The sequence below is a fragment of the Protopterus annectens genome, chromosome 13.part0 (genome assembly GCF_019279795.1).
Source record: "Protopterus annectens isolate FY-2018-M chromosome 13.part0, PAN1.0, whole genome shotgun sequence".
NCBI classification, from domain to species: domain Eukaryota; kingdom Metazoa; phylum Chordata; order Ceratodontiformes; family Protopteridae; genus Protopterus; species Protopterus annectens.
Genome location: NC_056747.1, coordinates 1,361,878,098 through 1,361,901,330, shown reverse-complemented (window position 1 = coordinate 1,361,901,330; position 23,233 = coordinate 1,361,878,098).

Genomic DNA, 23,233 nt, shown 5'->3' with positions numbered 1-23,233 from the left:
ATCCAAAGTCTGCAAGTTCCCTATGTCTTTATTTATGAGATCCATTATGATCCTCTCCATGGCTTTGCAGATAAGGCTTGTCAAGCTAATGGGACGGTAATTTCCAGGGTCGGTGGAGGCACCGCCTTTGTGGAGTGGGACCACAGTCGCTGTGCGCCACTCCCTGGGTATGTATCCGGAGGTGAGACTAAGGTTAAACAGCTGTCCTAACTGTGGGTTTAATTCCTCGTTGAGTTCATGGAGCACACAGCCAGGGACACCATCAGGTCCCATGGATGCTGTGTTCTTTGCCTTGGAGAGAGCAGTTCTCACCTGGGCGTTAGAGATGTTTGGGGGCTACAATCATTTGGTATAGATTTCTCTCCTTTAGGGGGGGAGGAGTTTGCACTGAACCTGTCAGCCAGTATGTTGGCAATGTCTGTAGGATCAGTAATCTTCACATCATTTTGAGCTAATTCTGAGCATATCTGGGAGTTTCCTCCTAGGTTTCTGACATAGCTAAAGAATGCCTTATGGTTGTCTTTAGAGTTCTTAGCTATTTTTTTCTCAAAATTAGCTTTGGATGATTTTATGAGAGCTCTTAGCTTTTTACTTATAGTGATCAGCGGTATCTTATCTTTTAAGGATTTTGCTCTATCTTATAGTAGCTTTCTCCTTTTGTTGTAGAGTTTGTTTATGGCTGGGGTCCACCAGACTGGACGCTTGCCTTTGGTACAAAGAGTCTTTGTTTTGCTTGGGATTGCCTGATCCATGCAGCCCTGCAGGTGCTGGTATGTGTTTCGTTCTCTGATGTGGTGGGACTATGTGATATTGGAATTGTGTTGTGTGAGGTTACCTTCTCCTCCTGACTGGTTACACCAGTTTTGAGATGAGAGAGCTCAGCCTCCAGTTTGGCTAAATAGTTGCATCTCTCACATATATTTGAACCTGTTTGGAGGAGGAGAGGGTTGTCCGTGTACATGAGACAGTTGTAACATTGCCTCAAAATTCCCAGATTCACCAGCTGGACTGGAGAGGAAACCATTGACTGGCCTTTGGACATGCTAGAGTAAAAGGGAAACTGAATTTAAGATGGACCAATAGAGGACAGGGTAATCGTAGAGAGTATAAGAGTAAGTAGTGCTTATGGTTTAATAGTGCTAACTTGTGGGATTACTTAATTGGACCAGTGAAGGGCCTTAGAATGAGAATATGGTATTTAAATTGAGAGATAGAGCAGTTCTAAGGGAAAAAGTGAAGAGCAGACTTTGTGGAGCCAGGAATAGTTTAAACCCAATTAGGCGGCGCTGCCCGTTGTTGCGCTATGCTCAAAAACGTGCAATACCGTGCAAAAGAGGGTTTCAAGAGAGGAAGATGAAGGAGTTTTGGAATTGACCCAAAATGGCCAATAAAACTACAGTTTCAAGTCAGTAACCACTCCCACAGGGGCAGGCAGGCTGCTCAATGTTTTTCACTGCCACTGATCAACAGAGAGACTTTCCTTTAGCCCAAGCAAAAAATGGCCTTACAGAAACGTACAAACAGTTCAAGAACAGCAAGCCTGTAACTGAACTTTTTTAAATCTCAGAAAAGTGGGAAAAAAGCAAGATTTTTTTTTTGTTTTTGTTTTTTCAGAGATAGCAGAGGTTAACAAGTATCAACAAGTTATAACAGTGCAGTAAATGACCCCACACAAGAGTGCTAGGCCAAAGACAGATAAAATGCAAGTTTTGAGAAAAAAACGATTTTAAAAATAAGTGCAAACAGGAAGTTCAGTAAACAGCTCTAGGTTGTGCTCTAAATACAGCTACTAATGCAGAAATCAAATTTAACAAGCCAGAAAATGCTCAAAATAGGTGGCTATGCAGAAAAACTTAGCAAATAAACAGAGGAAAATACTTAAAGTCTCAAATGTGGCTCCTTTCTTCTCTCAATGTTTTCTCCTCTTGTTGGGTTCTTCACTGTAAGGGAACTTCTCTGTAAGCAAACAACAGATAGGGCAAATATTTATCCTAGTCCCTCTTACACTGATCTGTAAATGCCCATAGCATGGACTTGATTGTAGAGTTTAACTTCTCAACAAGACCATTAGTCTGGGGATGATAGGGGGTGGTCTTCATATGCTTCACCTCACAGGACTTCCACAGTCAAGCCAGCAGGTCTGACATGAAATTGGCACCTCTGTCAGTCAGTATTTCTTTTGGGAAACCTACCCTGCTGAAAATCTCTAACAAACCATTCACCACCGTCTCTGCCTCAATGGAAGACAAAGCCACTGTCTCAGGGTATCGTGTAACATAATCCACTACCACTAGGATATACTTTTTCCCTGTGGAACTTGGGTTACTCAGAGGACCCACAGTATCCATAGCTACCCTCTGAAATGGCTCCTCAATCACAGGCAAAGGCATCAAAGGAGCTCTCACTTTGTCTCCTGCATTGCCTACCTTTTGGCACTGCTCACAGGTCCTGCAGTACCCTGTTATATCTCTGGAAATTCCAGGCCATTAACTGTTCAGCATAATACACCTCTTTGTATGTTTTATGCCCATATGACCTGCAAAGGGAATATCAATTGCTATGGCTGGAAGCGCCAGATGGTAGGCCCTAGGCACTACCAACTGCTGTACTCTCTCACCTTCTAGCCCTCCCTCAGGGGTCCACTCTCTGTATAGTAACCCTTCGTTCCAGTATACAGATTCTCCCTTTCCTTGAGAATCAGGTGCCTCCCTAGCTACCTGCCTTAGACCTTGCAATGTAGGGTCTGAGAGCTGAGCATGTCTCCACTCTCTCCTTGTAACCCTTCCCAGCTCCCCTTCCACAGGAAGTCTGGCATCCTCTGACAGTGGTGCCTCACTGTCAGCCTGGGTACTACTACTCACCTTTACCTTTGCAGTCACTCTGTCCAAGGGACCATCAGTACCCACAAGCAGCTGTGGCTCACCTTCAGTTTTACTGCTACATGGTAGCTCCATCCCTGAAGTAACCACCTCACCAGTCCTGGCTGCAAGTCTGTCTGGGTCTCCCCCAGGCTACCAGACCCACATGCTTGTCTCCTAGCCTGACCGCGTGTAACTGCATAAACACATGGTACTGCCTCATCCAAATCCTTCCCTATCAGGACATCTGCAAGATGGTAGTTTGGTACCCCTGCTGTCTCAAGACAACCTACTATTGGCATTTTTTCTCTCCCACTTACTGGCTCCCTCACCTTTTGTTCCCCACCTTGCCTCCGTGGACACCTGTATGCTACATGGCCCCATTGGTTGCATTCAAAACATTTAAAATTAGCTCGTGGACATGTACCTGGAGTAGTGGCTTCACCTGCTACTGGCAGATTCTGTTGGGGCAGTCTGTGCTGCCCACCCTGAGTTCCTTTAGACCCATAAGCAGTACTAGGGGGTCCCTTTCCTGTTCAGGGCTGCACTGCTTGCTAGGTATAGGTCTCCCTTCTTCCCCAACTCATCTTAAGTAGCACATTGTCTATCAGCTAACCAGATCCTCATGTCCTCAGGCAAAGTGCTAAGGGCTTGTTCCCTCAACAAAAGGTCTGCCAGCCCTTCAAAAGTGGTGAACTGACATCCACTCACCCACCTATGGAAATAAGTGCTCAGTTCAGCAACATATTAATACACACTTTCATCTGCCTTGCATCTATGCTCATGAAACATTTTCCTATATGTTTCAGGTGTTAGCTTAAACAATTCTAACAAATGCTTTTTAACAGCAGTATAATCAAAACATGTGTCAGACATTTTTAACAAAACAGTTACAGCTTTACCATGGAGTAAGGGGATCAGGAACTGTACCCAGAGCCTTTGGTCAACCCCATACTGTTTGCATACCCTCTCAAACATATGAATGAAACTATCAAAATGATCCCCCTCTTTAAACTGCTGAAGAAATGTACTGACCTGTTGTGCTTTTGGGGCCCAGTTACTCCCTTCCCCATTACCTCCATGACTCTGGCAAAGAATCAGCATTAACTTCTCATGTGGCCTCTGCCTCTACTTTTCCTCAGCTTCCAGGCATAACAGTTTCTCATTCTCCTCACTCTCTAGACACCTCAGTCTCTCAGTTGCTTCTATTTCCACACGCCTGGCCTCCAACTCAAGTCTCTTTAGCTCCAGATGGATGTTTAAGTCCTCTGCAGAAAGGTTGAGCTGTCCATTCGGAGGGTATTATATCTCCACTGCCAGTCTGATTGTCTTCCTGGTTGCTATTTTCTAATGCAGCTGTAACAAAGGCTGCAATCAGGTCTGTCTTAGTCAGGTTTCCATGCACCAGTCCACTAGCCTGGCACATCTCTGCCAGTGGCTCCTTGTCAGCTTTCCATACTCCTCTGCTGACATGCTGCCTGCTCACCCTGACCAACTAAGCTAATAAAAGAAATAAAACAATTATGATCTGAACTCTGATTATTCCCTGTGTGGCTATTTTAGAGTACAAAACACCTTCAGAGCTCACGGTACACAAGCTACAAGAATTCACTCTACCCACACCACTACAAGCCAATTAATATTTTCCAACCAATTAATATATGGTGTGGATATCCCACCACTGCCAAACAATTAATATGTGATGCCCGTGCCCTGGTCCAGCAATCAAGGAGCTTCAATCCTCACCACTGACACCAGTGAGGGGCATCTCATATAGGAGGAAAGGATAAGAAATACACACAGTAAAGTGCAATTTCCCTTAAGAACACACAGAGATCACAGTCAGTCTGGGGATGGTTGCTCCCTTCACATATGCATTTGGTTCTGATAACCCTTCTGTCAGACTGTGTTACTCTTCTGAGTCAGTTCTGCATGCAATTTCATTTGCAAAAACCTTCTTGAGTGTAAACATTCTGGCTTTTTAAGGAAGCAGAACAGGAAAACTGGATACACTGACTGATTATTTTTCTTGCCAGTTTAGGGATCATAAAATATATTTATTCTGTTCCAAAGAAATTTGTTGTTCGCCCATCATGAGGCAGTAAGAGTCAAATACTCAAATGCCAAATGTAACATCAGAGTGAATGCAGATTCCCATAAGAGCCACATGGTGGATTAGTAGGAAGATCCACCTACCTCACACTCTCAGGGTCTGTAGTTACAGAGACAAAAGGTCCAGAAAGCCTGAGATGTCTCAGAAACCATGCTTAATAGAAAATCCATAGGATCATAGGAGGTTTCTAGGCTATTGCCCTTGAGACCCTTATAAGCATAGCCAAGAGCTTAGCCCAGGTTTAAACAAATCAACACCGGATACCCCTGTCCAACAGGGACATGGGTGGAATCTCTGGGGTATATTTTTCTGTTTCCCATCCAGTTATCCAGGTTGTGCTTAAAAAGGGGTAAAGAGGTACTCTGCTTGATGTGGAGAGGGAGTCTATTCCATAGATGGTGGAGTCTCTGGGACACAAATCTGTCCTGCCAACAAGTCTTGTTGACGTCACAGACCAGGCTGAGGCTGAGCATGCGGGTTACTCAAGTGGAGCTTGACTTGCAGATATGAAGCAGTCCCATCAAGGTGGAGTCTGTGATCACCTTGTATGCCAGACAAAGCTCACCTCTGGAGTCTATATGAAAGTTTTCTGTGTATGGTAGATGTTTGAGGCCCTGGATTCTCCAAGTGAGGAACCTATGTGGTCTCTTCAGCTGCTGTATGTGCTTTGTGAGGTACATGCCTAAAGGGGGCATTGTACTCAATAATGGGCCTTACAAGGGAAGAATACAGAGATGTTATGACCCCCTTGTCCCTGGATGAGATACCCTTACTTATGAGGTGGGCAATGTAAAAGGCTTTTCGTACAACAGAAGCAACATGTTGGTCAAAAGTCAAGTTGCTATCAACCTGGGTGCCCAAATCCCTCACTACTGATTGTGTGCTTAGGATGTTGTTATTAACTGGCTTACTGATATAACCCACACTGTAAAAGTAGCCGACTCCAAATCTACCTCCAGACAAGTGACGAGTGGAGTACCTCAGGGTTCAGTCCTGGGACCACTCTTGTTTGGCATCTACTTCTCTGAAGTACAGGCCAACACTAAGGGACTCTGGCTAACAAAGTTTGCAGATGACTGCAAACTGGGAGCCATTATTGAATCCCCAAATGATGTGGATACTCTACAAAAGGGCCTTACAGAAACAGATGCTTGGTGCCAGAGCCATGGGCTCAAGCTCAATGCCAAGAAATGTATAGTTATCCCTTTGGGAAAAAACATGTATCCGTGAATTACCATATAGGTGGCAGTACACTAAACACCGAAAGTGTGATAAGAGACTTAGGGACACAGGTGGACAGTGGTCTCACCTTCGATAACCACATTGCCACAACAGTCAGGACATCCTTCTATGTGGCATACCTCATCACTAAGGGCTTTTCATCCAGAAAAAAGGAGGTCATTGTCCCACTGTACTCATCCCTCATTAGACCCATTGTAGAATACAATGCCCTGTTTGGTATGTACCTCTCAAGACATCTGCAACAACTGGAAAGGCTGCAGAAATACCTCACTAAAAGAATCACAAGCTGAAAGCAGATGTCCTGTCACATATCGTCTACTCAGAGGCGATCTCCGCTTAACATACAAGGCCATATCAAACCCAGAGCTGTTGGACATGCTACACTTAAAGAAATCCCAATCCCTCAGAGCCACACACTCCATGGATCTAAACCTTGTCATCACAATACAAAAAACATGCTGGAGGGATAGGTTCCTGACCCAGGGACTCCCCAGACTCTGGAATAGATTGCCCATACATGTCAAGCAGAGTGCCTCTTTGGCCCTCTTCAAAAGGAACCTTGATGATTGGATGGGAGAAAGAAAATTCACCCCAGGGATTATGTCAGTCACCCTGCTATACAGGGGTCCAGGGAAGTAAATAGTGTGGGAATAAATAGCTGGGGAATTGTTATGGCTAGGCTTGTATAGGCCCTAGGGCTGATAGCCTAGTACCAACCTATGAACCTATGAACCTACACCTGAAATGAGTGAAACACCCCAGAGTGACTTACTTCTTAAAGTTATACTGAACTTGCGATTAACTGCATGAGAATTTTTCTAAGCAGTGAGTTGATAAAATCATGGAAGTGTTAAACCATACTGCCAAACCCTTGTGCCCATATGGATAGTGCCAAACCCTTGTGCCCATATAGATACTGCCAAACCATTGTGCCTGTACGGTTATTTGCTGTGACCAAAATGATCCCCATGGCAATAAAAAAATGATGCATTGATGAACTGGTGTCATAAGTCCTTTTGCCCTTACATAGATTTATTCTGGAAACCAAATGTTTGTGGAAGTCAAAAGGGTGACATTAAAGCAAGAGTAGCTGTTAAGTCTTAGTGTGAAAGCAAACTTGTCTTTACTGAACTGTAGCTACTGACATATGTCCACACTGGAAAAAATCCCTGAAGGCTTGGTGCTCTGGACTAAGACTTTAGTCAGTTTAACATCAGATGTTCAGGAAAGATGTTCAGACAATGACTACCATCTGCAACAGATGATGTCTACCATATTGAAACAGCCGTTATCTTACTGGAAATCTCCCAATCCAGTGGCCCTCTGAAGAAACACAGGCTTCAGGATGAAAATTTCCAGATGTTTTGACTTTTAATTACCCTTTTTTATAGCACTTTGCCAGACTTTTTAAATAACACTGGTATAGAATTTTTGAAGCTATTACTTGCATACAATGATAATAGAATTTCTGCTTTGAATAAAGACATTGCAGAATTAGACCATCTCTATACATTTGCTGTTCCAGTTCTGTAGATTTCTAATGTTATTCGTAATTATGATGTGGTGTCTTTATCACCGCCAGTCGTGCAGTGAAAACCACAGTAGGATGCAAGAGGAAAAAGCTTCAATGTGATGAGTTAGTTTACTCAGAAAACAGCCTTTCCAGTTCCCATGGGAACATTTAACTTTCAAGGAGCACTTTCTGGATTTCATGGCAATGCTGATCAGCACTTCCTTCAGTGAATGCTAATTCATCTAATAATGGATCTAATAGCAATCAGCATTCTATTAATGATTCTGTTTTTTTTAACCATAAACCATTCTACTGTCCACTTTATGGAGATTAGGAGAGTGTCAGTACTGATGAAAGCTATAACACCAACAGCAAACTGATGAAAACGACAAAGACTGTAGACTGAGCTGTCAGCTGTAACATAATTGTATACAAATCAATGCACCAAGCTGTAAAAAAAACTCAAACATGGTTAGTGCTTTCATTTAATCCAATATTAAACTTCTTGAGACAACACATACAGGTTCATCACTTCCTTTAAATAAGACCTAAACACATTTCATTGGCTAAGACAATTATTTAAAGTAGTTAAGACAATTATTTAAACTGATACTTCCTTAAAAACATTTTAAATGGAAAATTTGTCACTCTATATAAGAACATAAGACACCATCTCTACCATAATAAAGTTGAATTAAAAATACATATACAACACATAAGTACATATTTCTTAAAATTCCTTGTAGTTTAAAATCTACTAAATATTTATTCATATAGTTATACTAAAAACCTTGCTATTCGATCTTTATAATTTCTTTCTTTCTAAAGCCTTTAATTTTAACACTGCAGAAATTGAGGTACATTCATTTATACCTGGCCATGAGTCTGCTTGCAGCTGCAGCTGCCATTTTAATTTGTTTAATTCTAATTGCAGTCCCCATGGTTGTTTGTCATTTATACGTACATGGTCAATAATAATAAAGTAAAAGTTATGGCTTGGAAATTCCATAATATGTTTAGATAAGGCATTATTTATTCTGAATTTTCTTATGGCATATTCATGCTCATAAATTCTTTGGCTAAGCTTTCTCTGTTTTTTCTATATAAAATGTGATGCATGAACTGCATTGTGCCAGGTAGAACACTGCTTTAGAGTTACAACTGTACTTTCCTTTTAACTCATACTTATAATTTCTTATAGTGAAATGATCTGTTTCTCTTATTTTGTTACACCATGTACATGCACCACATTTAAACATTCCACGTTTATTGTTATAGGCAATAGCCTGCCCTTTCTTTAACAAATCTTTAAAGCTCAAGCCTTTTTTATGTACAACGAGTGGTTTGTTGCCTACATGTCGTCTAACATAATGGTCATCTAACTAGATGGTCCAGTTTTTCTGGAATATGAAAATTAAGAACTTACGATCGACAGTAAAAGTAATAACTAAAGCTTTTGTATAGTCTGTGTTTGACAGTATCATGTGTCACATTACACTCATTTCTATCTTGCACAGGACAAAGGGAAAGGTCTTCCTCTGTTGCTAAACTAATGAGTTGACCATTACTACTTAAAATGGGTCTAAAAAAACTCTCATTCTTTTACTTTGTACTTCTTGAAATAAATCATCTAGTAGGTCTACTGGGTAGGCTCGTTGAATGAACATAAGTCGTAATGTTTTGCATTCATGAATGAAGTCTTCCATTCTAGAAACCATTCGAGCCGCCCTAACTAACTGAGCTTTAACCACAGACGTTTTCTGATGATACGGGTGGGAGCTGCTAAAATGCAGCAACGAGTTGGAATATGTTTGCTCCCTGTATATATTAGCAGCATATTTATTACATGTATAATCTTTAAATAAATGTACATCCAAATAATCCATATATTCAGTATCAATTTTCCATGTGAATTTTAAAAATGTAGTTGTAGTAATATATGATAGAAATTCTTCCAGTAGACTCATAGGTCCATTCCATTTTATGCTTATGTCATCTTGGAACCTATGATAGGTTTTAAGGTGAATCCTGTACTTACTTTTAAATAAAAAAAAATTATTCTCCCAATATGTCATTACGGTATTGGCGTAGGCTCCTCTGCAAGGTGAGCCCATAGCTATACCTCTCTTCTGCAAGAAATATTTATGGACAAAACGGGTCTATATTATCATATCGCATGCTCAGAAGAGCGAACGGCAGATAATCGACCCCAGTTAAGGGAAAGCTAAAAATGTTGAAACTGTAAAACATTACTTAATGTGGGGGGCTTTGCTCCCCACACCCCCCAACATGGGGGGCCCCTATTTAAATATACCAACTCCAAGATCGTACTACAGTGCTGAAAAGGCAAAGTAGTGAAAGCGGCCAAACAAATTATTTCCCAGGGAAAGAATTTGCTGAAAAGCCGCTTCGCTATTTTGCCTTTTCACGGTTTGCAGTTCGACAAAGATGCATTCGACAACCTGTGTCTGCGACAGTGTAATAGGGAGCCGTCAAAACTAATGAAGTTATTAAGTACCAATTCAAGAAGTTATAAAATAAGTATTGTTGTTACATGAGGTGCTTTATGTTGTAACATTATTTCATTAGTCCATTCTAGCCCTTCCTCCTTAGGTATTACTGTATATAAGTCATTGACATCTACAGTCACTAAGATGTCATCTGGATCTAACTGAACTTCATTTATATTGGCTAAGAAAGTCCATGAATCTTTACAGATTTGAGTTGCTTTCTGCAACACTTTTTTCAGCTCATGATCTACATAATGGGCACAGGCTGACCTTATGGACCCTCTCCCATCTACTAGTGGTCTCATCGGAGGGTTATAAATATTTTTATGAATTTTTGGGTTACCAAAGAAAACTGATACCCTGGGATTAAAAGAGTATCAGTACAACAGACTTCATTACCAATGAATTATTATCAAATTCAACCATTTTAAACCCAAGAGAACTCCAGAGGATGAGGCAGGACCATGAGTAGATCCAGGCCGAGAGGTTGCAGAGGGATAAATGCAATTTAAACATGAACAACAACAACACAGAAACAAACATTCTTTCAGGTACTAAGACAAAAATTAATGTCAAAAATATTTTTAATGTTGCAGTTTTCACCTTTCCATGTCTGATCTGTTACAAAATAAGCATCACTGTTTCTTTATCTGCACTTCTTGTACTGTTTTTTACTGTATGCTCTTATTTTTGAACTGTATTTTTGCTGTTAGCTACATTTTTTAGCCTAGCATAGACTTGGTTTAGATTTGCTGGACCCAATCTGTTTTTGCAGCTTCTGAGCACTAAACCAGCTTTCCTCCACAAACAGGGGGCCCCTGTATTTTTGTGAGAGAAGAGTGTACTTATGTTCCCTCCTGAGTGGTGATTGCTGGCCCAGGACCCAGTCTCATGCACAATCATTGGTTAGAGTGATTCACATCCATTTAATTTCATTGCTGTTTATTGCCCGTGTTTGCACTGTGATCTAGTGCTCTTTGGCGGTTACCATTGGTGGTTATAAATGCAAAGCCAGACAGATACATTTTCCCTTAGTCAACTGTTTGTGTTCCATCTCAGGCTTCTCACTGTTGTGCTTTACTGCCTGAAGGGACAGTCAGCTGACCTCTGAGGTACCAATACAAGTCTCACTTACTAAGCCTCTTGCAGTTTAGAACTTCTACTAGTCTCTCAGCCATGCCCTGGTCATTATAGTCCTCTCCCCATTACTGACCACAGTACTATACCTACTATTATGGCTGGACAGTTTCCCACAGTTTCTGCAGCCGGCCTGGTCAACATAAGCATCTTGGGGCAGTTTAGCAACTGCCTCATGTACACGGTCAGCCCATTACTTCTATGTCAAACAAATTCAATATGTGAGGGATGCATCTATATTAATAATCTAGAATCTATGCTCTCTTGCTCACACATCAGCATATCAGATACTAAGGGGATTGTCCGCTCACACAACTCACCTCCTGCACCAACCACATGCACAACACCTAAAGCCACATATGCAGAGGTACTCACCAGAAGTCTACCTAAAGATCAGAGACCTTCCAAACATAAACATGCCCCACATAATTCACTACCAGCTGAACACAGTACACATAAAAACACATGCACCAGTATCTCACCTAACAAAATCCTAAGGAAAAACACAAAATGTAATGTTTTTTGATCATAGGTGACTCCATTGCTAGACACACTGATGTCCCACTCACCAGTCATGGTCAGCTGCCTGTCAGGTGGCAGGATCCACCACATCACACACACACTCAGGTCTCTCAACAACAGGTACTGTTATGACTCTGTCTTAGTCCATGTTGGTGTGAATGACCTGAGATATACCTTTCTGGACTATATGAAGAGAGACATTACTGAGGTCTCTGAATATGTTCCCTAGGCAGATATGTCCCTAGCCTTAAGCAGCATTCTACCCTCACCTAAGATGGTGCCACAATACAGGCAAAAAATGATTGACTTCAACAATTTGCTTAGTTTCTGGTATCATTCCAAGGGGATCCAGTAATGTCAACCTGGGATGATATAGTTGGTAAACCATGATGCTTTGCCAGAAACGGTCTTCACCTTTCACCTCTTTGCTTTTGGTTACTGGCTAAGGTGCTTGTCTCCCCCATAGGCAGTGTCACAAGAACAAAATTCCCAAAGTAAAAATATCCATGAAAAACAACCTTACGGTTATTTCTGCTAAATGCTGGGTGTCTTAATCTGAAACTGCACTCACTGGAATCAGTATTTATTTTGGAAGATGCAGACATCTGTGCAGTCACAGAGACCTGGTTCAAATTAACGGAGAGAATCCTTGGCCATGCTGGATTATAATGCCTTCCACATGTTCAGACCACAAAATGAACGTGTGAGAACTAAAGGAGGAGGAGTATCACTTTTCATCAAAGATAAATACACCTCCTGATTGGTTAAACAGAATGATTCCCTAGAGTTACTCCAAGTACAAATAACTGTAGGAAAGACGCCACCCAAGTTATTGTCAGTTACAGGTCCCCCTTCCATGAATCAAGTCTATGGTTAATTGTTGAAGAAAACAATCTTTGAACTGCTTTTAATCAAATGCTTACCATCAAAACCCCTTTTCATTGCATAGGCATTCAATCATAAATTAAATCATTGCATAATTACAGTTGGCCAATAGAAAGAAAGCATTACCATGGTAGCATAGCTATAAGGAAACCTGCACTTTCTCCACTTTAATGTGACCTCGGAATTGGTATATATAATTAGCGGGGGTGTGGGGGGCACAGCCCCCCACAAAACAAATGTTGAACCGCCCCACAAATTATATATTCCAACTTCGAGGTTGCACTTTAGTGGGAAAAGGCAGGTTTACTTATATTTTTATTCAGTGTGCACTTTATAAGGTGTTTTTTGGAACATTATTTTTGTTTAGTTTTAGTTGCCAGCATCAACGGACACTCATGGTATTGGCCAACTATGACTATTCAATGAATACATTTACGATTACATGCCTATATGACAAAATGCAGTTTCGGCAGTTAGCATTTGATTAAAATCCATTTGAAGAATGTTTTTTCGACAATAACCATAGACCCCCCCATGAACCATGATATTGACGTGCCTACTATAGACCCCCCATGAACTATGATATCCACATGCCTACTATAGACCCCCCATGAACCAAGATATCCATGTGCCTACTATATACCCCCATGAACCAAGATATCCACATGCCTACTATAGACCCCCCATGAACCATGATATCCACGTGCCTAGTATAGACTCCCATGAACCATGATATCCACATGCCTACTATAGACCCTCATGAACCATGATATCCATGTGCCTACTATAGACCCCCCATGAGCCATGATATCCACGTGCCTACTATAGACCCCCCATGAGCCATGATATCCACATGCCTACTATAGACCCCCCATGAACCATGATATCCATGTGCCTACTATAGACCCCCCTATGAACCATGATATCCATGTGCCTACTATAGACCCCCATGAACCATGATATCCACGTGCCTAGTATAGACCCCCATGAACCATGATATCCACGTGCCTACTATAGACCCCCCCATGAACCGAGATATCCATATGCCTACTATAGACCCTCCATAAACCATGATATCCATGTGCCTACAATAGACCCCACCATGAACCATGATATGCATGTGCCTACTATAGACCCCTCATGAGCTATGATATCCACGTGCCTACTATAGATCCCCCATGAACCATGATATCCACGTGCCTACTGTAGACTCCCCATGAGCCATGATATCCACATGCCTACTATAGACCCCACCATGAACCATGATATCCACGTGCCTACTATAGACCCCACCATGAACCATGATATCCACGTGCCTACTATAAACCCCCCATGAACCATGATATCCACGTGCCTACTATAGACCCCCATGAACCATGATATCCATGTGCCTACTATAGACCCCCCATGAACCATGATATCCACATGCCTACTATAAATCCCATGAACCATGATATCCACGTGTCTACTACAGACCCCACCATGAATCATGATATCCATGTGCCTACTATAGACCCCCCATGTATCATGATATCCATGTACCTACTATAGACCCCCCCATGAACCGTGATATCCACTTGCCTACTATAGACCCCACCATGAACCATGATATCCACGTGCCTACTATAGACCCCCCATGAACCATGATATCGACTTGCCTACTATAGACCCCCCATGAACCACGATATCCATGTGCCTACTATAGAACCCCATGAACCATGATATCCACATGCCTACTATAGACCCTCCATGAAACATGATATCCATGTGCCTACTATAGACCCCCCCCCATGAACCATGATATCCACGTGCCTACTATAGACCCCCATGAACCATGATATCCATATGCCTACTATAGACTCCCATGAACCATGATATCCACGTGCCTACTATAGACCCCCCCATGAACCATGATATCCACATGCCTATTATATACCCCCATGAACCATGATATCCACGTGCCTACTATAGACCCCCCATGAACCATGATATCCACGTGCCTAATATAGACCCCCATGAACCATGATATTCATGTGCCTACTATAGACCCCCATGAACCATGATATCCACGTGCCTACTATAGACCCCCCCATGAACCATGATATCCACGTGCCTACTATAGACCCCACCATGAACCATGATATCCACATGTCTACTATAGACCCCCCCATAGGTTCATAGGTTCATAGGTTCATAGGTTCATACTAGGCTATCTGCCCGAGGGCATTTATAAGCCTAGCCCATAGTTTTGTGGCTTACGCCACCCCTTTAGTTTGGAGAAACTATGCCCATTATTTTGCTGTGCCTCTGTCGAGCAGTGACACTGAGGTAACCCCTGGGGTGTATCTGCGATCTCCCATCCATTGGTCAAGATTCCTCTTGAACAAGGCCAGCGAGGTGCTCTGCCTCACATAAACCGGGATTTTGTTCCACAGCATGGGGAGTCTTTGGGTGATGAATCTATCCCTCCAGCACGTCCTATTAATAACCGTGTCGAGGTTTAAGTCTCCCGCCCTTGTGGCTCTGAGGGATCTAGATTTTTTTAGATGAAGCATGTTCATCAAATCTGGGTTTGACATGGCCTTGTATGTCAGGCATAGGTCACCTCTGAGCAAGTGGTAAGCAACTGAATATAACTGGAGTTCTTTCAGTCGGGCAGCATAAGACAGATTTTTGAGACCCTTTATCCTTTTGGTGAGGAACTTTTGTGGCCTCTCCAGCTGCTGCAAGTGTCGGGTCGGATACATTCCGAATGGGGCATTGTACTCGATCATTGGTCTGATGAGTGATGAGTATAGGGAGACTATGACTTCCCTTGATCTAGATGTGAATCCCTTCATGATAAGGTGGGCAATGTAGAAGGTCTTCCTAACTACTTTAGCAATATGAGTGTCGAATGAAAGGCTACTGTCAACCTGGGTTCCCAGGTCCCTAATAACTTCTTCTGTGTTCAGGGATTGCCACCTATATGGTAGCTAGGTAACCTTATTTTTCCCGAAGGGTATGACTATGCATTTCTTGGCATTTAACTTTAGGCCATGGCTCTGGCACCAGTTATCCTTTTCTGTGAGACCCTTCTGAAGGATATCTGTGTCGGATGTGTTTTCAACTCACGGCCCAGTTTGCAGTCATCTGCAAACTTTGTCAGCCATAACCCTCCTGTGTTTGCTTGTACTTCAGAAAAGTAGATGCCAAACAAGAGTGGGCCCAGGACTGAGCCCTGTGGGACACCACTTGTGACAGGCTTTGAGTCTGACATGGCACCAGCAACTCTGACCCTGTGGGTTCTGTCACTCAGCCAGTTTGCAACCCATCTTGTAATGTATGGGTTTACATTTAAGTTGATGAGTTTTCAATGATACCCGAGTGAGGTATTGTATCAAAAGCCTTCACCAGGTCTAGGTAGGCTGTATGGACTGCCTTTCCCTCGTCAATGGCCTTGGTGACTGTTTTGAAAAAGTCAACCAAGTTTAGAAGGCATGATCTGCCTTTGACAAAGCCAAACTGGGTTGGATCCAAAGTCTGCAAGTTCCCTATGTCTTTATTTATGAGGTCCATTATGATCCTCTCCATGGCTTTGCAGATAAGGCTTGTCAAGCTAATGGGACGGTAATTTCCAGGGTCGGTGGAGGCACCGCCTTTGTGGAGTGGGACCACAGTCACTGTGCGCCACTCCTGGGCAATGATCCAGAGGTGAGACTAAGATTAAACAGCTGTCCTAACTGTGGGTTTAATTCCTCGTTGAGTTCATGGAGCACACAGTCGGGGACACCATCAGGTCCCATGGATGCTGTGTTCTTTGCCTTGGAGAGCAGTTCTCACCTGGGCGTTAGAGATGTTTGGGGGCTACAATCATTTGGTATAGATATCTCTCCTTTAGGGGAGGGGAGTTTGCACTGAACCTTTCAGCCAGTATGTTGGCAATGTCTGTAGGATCAGTAATCTTCACATCATTTTGAACTAATTCTGAGCATATCTGGGAGTTTCCTCCTAGGTTTCTGACATAGCTAAAGAATGCCTTATGGTTGTCTTTAGAGTCCTTAGCTATGTTTTTCTCAAAATTAGCTTTGGATGATTTTATGAGAGCTCTTAGCTTTTTACTTATAGTGATCAGCGGTGTCTTACCTTTTAAGGATTTTGCTCTATCTTGTAGTAGCTTTCTCCTTTTGTTGTAGAGTTTGTTTATGGCTGGGGTCCACCAGACTGGACGCTTGCCTTTGGTACAAAGAGTCTTTGTTTTGCTTGGGATTGCCTGATCCATGCAGCCCTGCAGGTGCTGGTAGAAGGCATTTGTAAGTGATTCAGCGGTTTGAGTAATGTTAAACACCGGCTCAGGGGCCTTAAAGGAGACCACACTAGTCTTTAGAAGTGTGAATTCGGCTTTCGAGAAGTTCTTTACTGTGGTCTTTTTCATTTCGGGTGGGGGCGGGATGGGGACCTCCAGCGAGATTAGTTTGTGATCAGATCTCACCAGTGAGGGGTATACTTCTGGCGTTGAACATTGTGCTCCCATGTTCATGATGATGAGATCAAGTATGTTTTCTCCTCTTGTGGGGATGGTGACTAGTTGTTCCATGGCATTTGAGTTTATGAATTCCAGGAACTTTTGGGCTAGAGTGTTTGGGCTTGAGTAGTGTTCCCAGTCTATATTAGGGTAGTTGAAGTCACCTAGTATGATGGTGTTCAGAGATACATTTATCCCCTCCAGTGTTTTCAGGAAGGCCATATGAGGTTCCTGAGTTTGCGAGGGGAGCCTGTAACATGCTACAAATTGCAGAGCAGTCTTGCCTATGGTTAATTGCACCTGGATGGTTTCCGATGCATCGTGCGATGCCACCAATCTTGAGGTGTGGGTGTCCTTGATGAATATGGATACCTCCTCCTTTCTTGGTATTGTCCGGGTTTTGGGGCCGGAACGCATGATATGAGGTAAAACCTGATAGTGCTGGGGTGCTCTCAGGAGCCTTGAACCAGGTTTCTGTCACAGCACAGACATCGATGTTCTCCATACTGAGAAGGGCCTCGAGTGTGTGCATCTTGAGGTTGAGACTTCTGGCATTGAGCAGCATTACCCTTAGTTTCTTTTCTTTGTTTTGTTCTAGGGTGGTAGGTTTATAATTTGAGCCTTGCCTAAAAAAGGCACTATGGGGGTGGCAAGAGCCTTTGCCAAAATCCGAATCCCAGGGTGACAAGTGCAAGCCGTCCCTTGGCAGCGTGGCTTGTCCAGCATGTCATCCCAGGCAGACAGACATTGGATCCCCTTTGAATGACACCAGAGTTTAAGCCAATTGTTAAAGCTGATCATCTTATCTCTGTATTGTGGCATCATTCTTGGTGAAGGTAGGATACTGCTCAAGGTCAGGGTCATACCTGCTTGGGCTACATAATCAGAGAGCTCCTCTATGTCTCTTTTCATGTAGTCCAAGGAGGTACGTCTCAGGTCGTTAACACCAGCGTGGACAATGATTGAGTCGTACTTGTACCTGCTGTTGAGAGACCTGAGTGCATGCGTTATGTGGCGGATTCTAGCACCCGACAGTTAGCTTACTGTGACCTTCTCCTTACTCAGTCTGGTGAGCGGGACGTCAGTGTGTCTGACTATGGAGTCACCAATGACTAGTGTGCCTGGCATTGTGTTTGGCCTTAAGGGCTGTGACTGCTTGACACTCTGACTGTGTGGTCTATGTGTTGCAGGTGTTGTGTTCTGAGGTGGTAGTTGTTTGGGTGTCTGCTTTGGTGGCCTCTGCTGTTTTGGTAGATTTTGATCAGAGCCTCCGGTATGTCTTTGTGTGTTTATGTGTATGATTTGAGGTTGTGATGGTATTATGTGAGACTGGGTCTATAGTGTGTGTGGTTACCTTCTCCTCCTGTCTGGTCATGCCAGTCCTATGTTGAGAGAGCTCAGCCTCCAGTTTGGCCGTATAGTTGCATCTCTCGCATGTATTTGTGTTTTGTGGGAGGAGGAGAGGGTTGTCTGTGTACATGAGGCAATTGTAACATTGCCTCAATATTCCAGGTTCACCAGCTGAGCAGGAGAGGACATTAGCAACTGATCCCTCGACATGCTAGAAGGAATAGACAGAAAAACTTAAGAAAAGGTTCTGGGGGATGTGGGTGACCGAGAAATGGGGTTGTTTTTTGGGGTACTTTTATAACAAGAGTGCTGTATCGAGGTGATAAGTACTGTAGGAGCAAGTGCTTCACTATACAGATAGAGAATAGTCTACTTGGGAGTCAAGTAGAGATAATTTATAGTTGTAGGATACACTAAATAGAACAGTAGTATACTTTGAGGAAGGTAGTTTTAAGGGAAAATTTGAAGAGTGGACTTTAGGTAGCCCTAATAGTTTAAATCTGATTAACCGCGCTGCCCTAGTGTGCAACGGTAGCAGCTCTAAATCGCTAAATCGCTAAAGCGCTAACGCGTGCTTTATAGCAGGGGGCTGGAGAAAACAGGAAATGACCCAAAATGGCCGACGAATTACTAGTTGCTGCTTCTAACCACTCCTCTGAGGACAAACAAGCAGCTCAGTACTCCCCACTCCCACTGGTGAGTAAAGAAACTACCTCTGGCCACACAAGAAAATGGAGGAACACAGAAACCAAATACAAAGCCCAGGGATCAGCAAAATCTGATCACTGGAACAACTAGCTAGAAAAGTTTAGGAAAGGAGAAATACTTTTTTGTTTTTTTTTGTTTTTTTTTGCAAACAGACAGAAAAAAATGCAGTAAATGCTTTGTTTTCGAGCTATCAAAGGCTGGTACACTTGAGTGTATTAGCCTGTTTGTTACTTTTAAGCAATACTTTAACCCACAAGTGCAATCAACAATATAAGCTCACAAAAACAGGAAAATAAGGTAATAAAACAGTAATATAGGCACAAACAGTAGTCGAAAAGCTCAAAAGATCGAAAAATGCAAACTAAAAAGTTTAAAAAATACTTATGATCAAGAAAGTTGCTTTTTCTGCTCTCTGCTGGCTTAGGAACTCTGCAGGGGACCACGAGGAGCTATGCCTAGTTCTCTAATGCCAGAAAAGCCTGCCAAAGTGTGCTTTATAGCAGGGGGCTGGAAAAAACAGGAAATGACCCAAAATGGCCGACGAATTACTAGTTGCTGCTTCTAACCACTCCTCTGAGGACAAACAAGCAGCTCAGTACTCCCCACTCCATGATATCCACGTGCCTAATATAGACCTCCATGAACCATGATATTCATGTGCCTACTATAGACCCCCATGAACCATGATATCCACGTGCCTACTATAGACCCCCCCATGAACCATGATATCCACTTGCCTACTATAGACCCCACCATGAACCATGATATCCACATGTCTACTATAGACCCCCCATAAACCATGATATCCATTTGCCTACTTACATCTACTTGAGTTGCTCAAAATATAACAAAACACTCTAGCTATGGGTGACTTTAACTACCTGTCCATAGATTGGGTAGATTATACCTGTAGTAACATGCTTACCCAAAGGTTCTTGGATTTTGTTAACTCCAATGCTTTTGAATAGATAGGGGGCACCCCCACAATGGGGCCCAAACATTCTTGATCTAGTACTCACCATCATGGGAGATCAGTGTACCACCACATATGTGCTTCCCTCCCTTGTGAAATCTGATCATAAATCAGTATTGCTCAAAGTAATGATTCCATCAGACCCCCATCAGGAAAAATTAGGCTAAAAAACTTCTCCAAAGCCAACTACAGTCTCTTAAGAGATGGCATTAACAGCTTCAAAGCTCCTGTCCTCACTGACGTCAAGGACACCTACACTGGATATACACCAATGCTCTGTATAAACATCTATACAATTGTACTGACTCAGCAGTACCTGTTAGTACCAAAGCAATATCCTCTAGAAAGTACAGACCTACCTGGTGGACATCTGCCATAAACAGGCTATATAACAAAAGGAAGAAATTGCTGTCTAAGAACATGAAGGAATGGTCTCAGAATTGGAAGCACTTCCTTCTCTGTTTGAACAAGCAAATAAGACATCTTGTAAAATCCTCTAAAGCTAACTACAAATCTAAATTAGCATCCTTGAGTTACATCTGAAACCTTAAAGGAGAAGCCCAGATTTGTGCTGAACTTGTCCTGAATGGTACCACATATAATTAACCTGTAGAAGTAGCCAACCTACTAGCGGACAGGTTCAATGAAAACTTCTCTACCTGTCCCCACCACATATACCTCTAAATATTCCTACTACCTGTTCTTCACCTAGCATCTCTAAAGAACAGGTTTTAACTGCTCTTTCCAAGGCCAACAACACAGCCTCTATGAGACATGATAACATCCCAGATTAAATGGTTTAAAATAGAAGTTAGCAACACCATTGAGTACTGTCTCTAACCACAGCCTAAGCAATGGCTTTGTCCCAGCAGAATGGAAAACAGCTACCATTATCTCCTTGCACAAAGAGGATGCATCTGCCAACCCTGGGAACTATAGACCAATAAGCCTGACCAGTCTTAACTGCAAGACCATGGAGAGAATCATCATGGACCTTGTCAACAAAGATATAGGAAGCATTCAAATGCTTGACTCGACCTAATCGGATTTTGTCAAAGCAGATTATACCTGTTTAACCTGGTGGACTTCTTTGAGAATGTCACCAAGGCCCTGGATGAGGGCATATCTGTTCATACGACCCACCTACACTTATCCAAGTTCTTTGACACAATCCCCCACTCAGGCATTATTGTAAAACTTACTTAGTTGGGGATCGACCCATATATTGTCAGGTGGGTTGCAAACTAGCTCACCAACAGAACACATACAGTCAAAATAGGGGATTCCACCCCCACCAGCAGATCCTTTACCAGTGGTGCTTTACAGAGATCAGTGCTGGGGTCCCTATTGTTTGAAATCTACTTCTGAGAAGTACAGGCAAAAACAAATGATCTGTGGCTGACAAAGTTTGCTGATGACTGCAAAAAGGATGCAGTTAATAAATTCACAAATTATGTCAACATTCTACAAGATGGGCTTAATCAAACCAATGATTGGTACCAAAGTCATGGACTTAAACTCAATGCAAAAAATGCATTATCATCCCCTTCAGCAAGGGTGATGTCCCTGTGGATTATCATGTTAATAGCAACAAATCTATAAATGAGTGGTGAGAGATTTGGGTGCACAGGTTGACAGCAACCACACCTTTGATCACCGTGGTTCCACAGTGGTTAGGAAGACCTTCTACATTGCTCACCTCATAAGTAAGGGCATAGCTTCCAAAACCAAAGAGGTTATAATCCCCTTGTACTCTTCCCTCATCATGCCAATAACAGAGTACAATGCTCCCTTTGGTATGTACCTTACCAAGCTCCTGCTGCAATTAGAGAGACCTCAAAGGTTTCTCATGAAAAAATTCAGGGTCTCAAGCACACATCATATGTGGACAGACTGAAATCACTGTCACTATATTCTGTATCATATAGACTACTCACAGAAAACCTGTGCCTTGTATACAGAACAACCTCTGATCCTGCCTTAATGGCTATGCTGCACATTCATAAGTCAAATGGTACATGATTCACTCACTCTTGGGACCTTAACCTAGCCTGTGACATCAACAGGACTTGATGGAGAGACAGATATGTCTAACAGAGGTTATCTGGTTTCTGGAGCAAACTTCCAATTCAAGTTAAACATAGCCCCTCATTGACCTTGTTTAAGTGTAACAGACAATTGGATGGGAAACCACACATTCACTCCAGGGATTTTACCCGTGTCCCTCTTGGATGGGGCAGTCGGTGCTGATTTAGATCAGCTTGTAATCATTGACTATATTTCTACGTCCTATAGGGAGAAAGGATAGAACTTGCCTAGGCTTGTAAGGGCCCTAGGGCCATAAGCCTAGTAACCTCCTATGATCCTATGATATGAACAAATTCAACTATTAGAAAAAGCATTTTCTTTGATACTCAGAAGAAGAGTGATTTTATCAAAACATTTATTGGAATTTAAGTTATATACTAGGAAGATCAATTTGAATTTTATTTATAAAGACATTACTTATGTTAAACATGAGTTAATGAAGCCATCTACTTTTAATCCTACTTTGCAAAGTACCATACAAGGTATTCCATGATTTGTGTGAAAAATAAATTATTTCCATGTTTAAAAGTAAACCTAAACATTGTTTTTATAATCTAACAATTTTTAATAAAAAAAGCTCTAATGGATTTATCAAACAACAAGGAGGTAAGATATATGAAAACTGACAAAGGGAGTAGCACCATTATTATGTTTCAGAAGGATTATAATAAAGTTGGAGCACTTCATTATATACTTAAAATATAAAGAAATTCATAGTATTTTACTTGACTTATTAACACAAGGTCTTAAAGGGTTTGATTTATTTAATTATATGGAACATCTGAAAATAACTGTTTTATTTGATGTAGTCAAACTGCATAAACATGTTT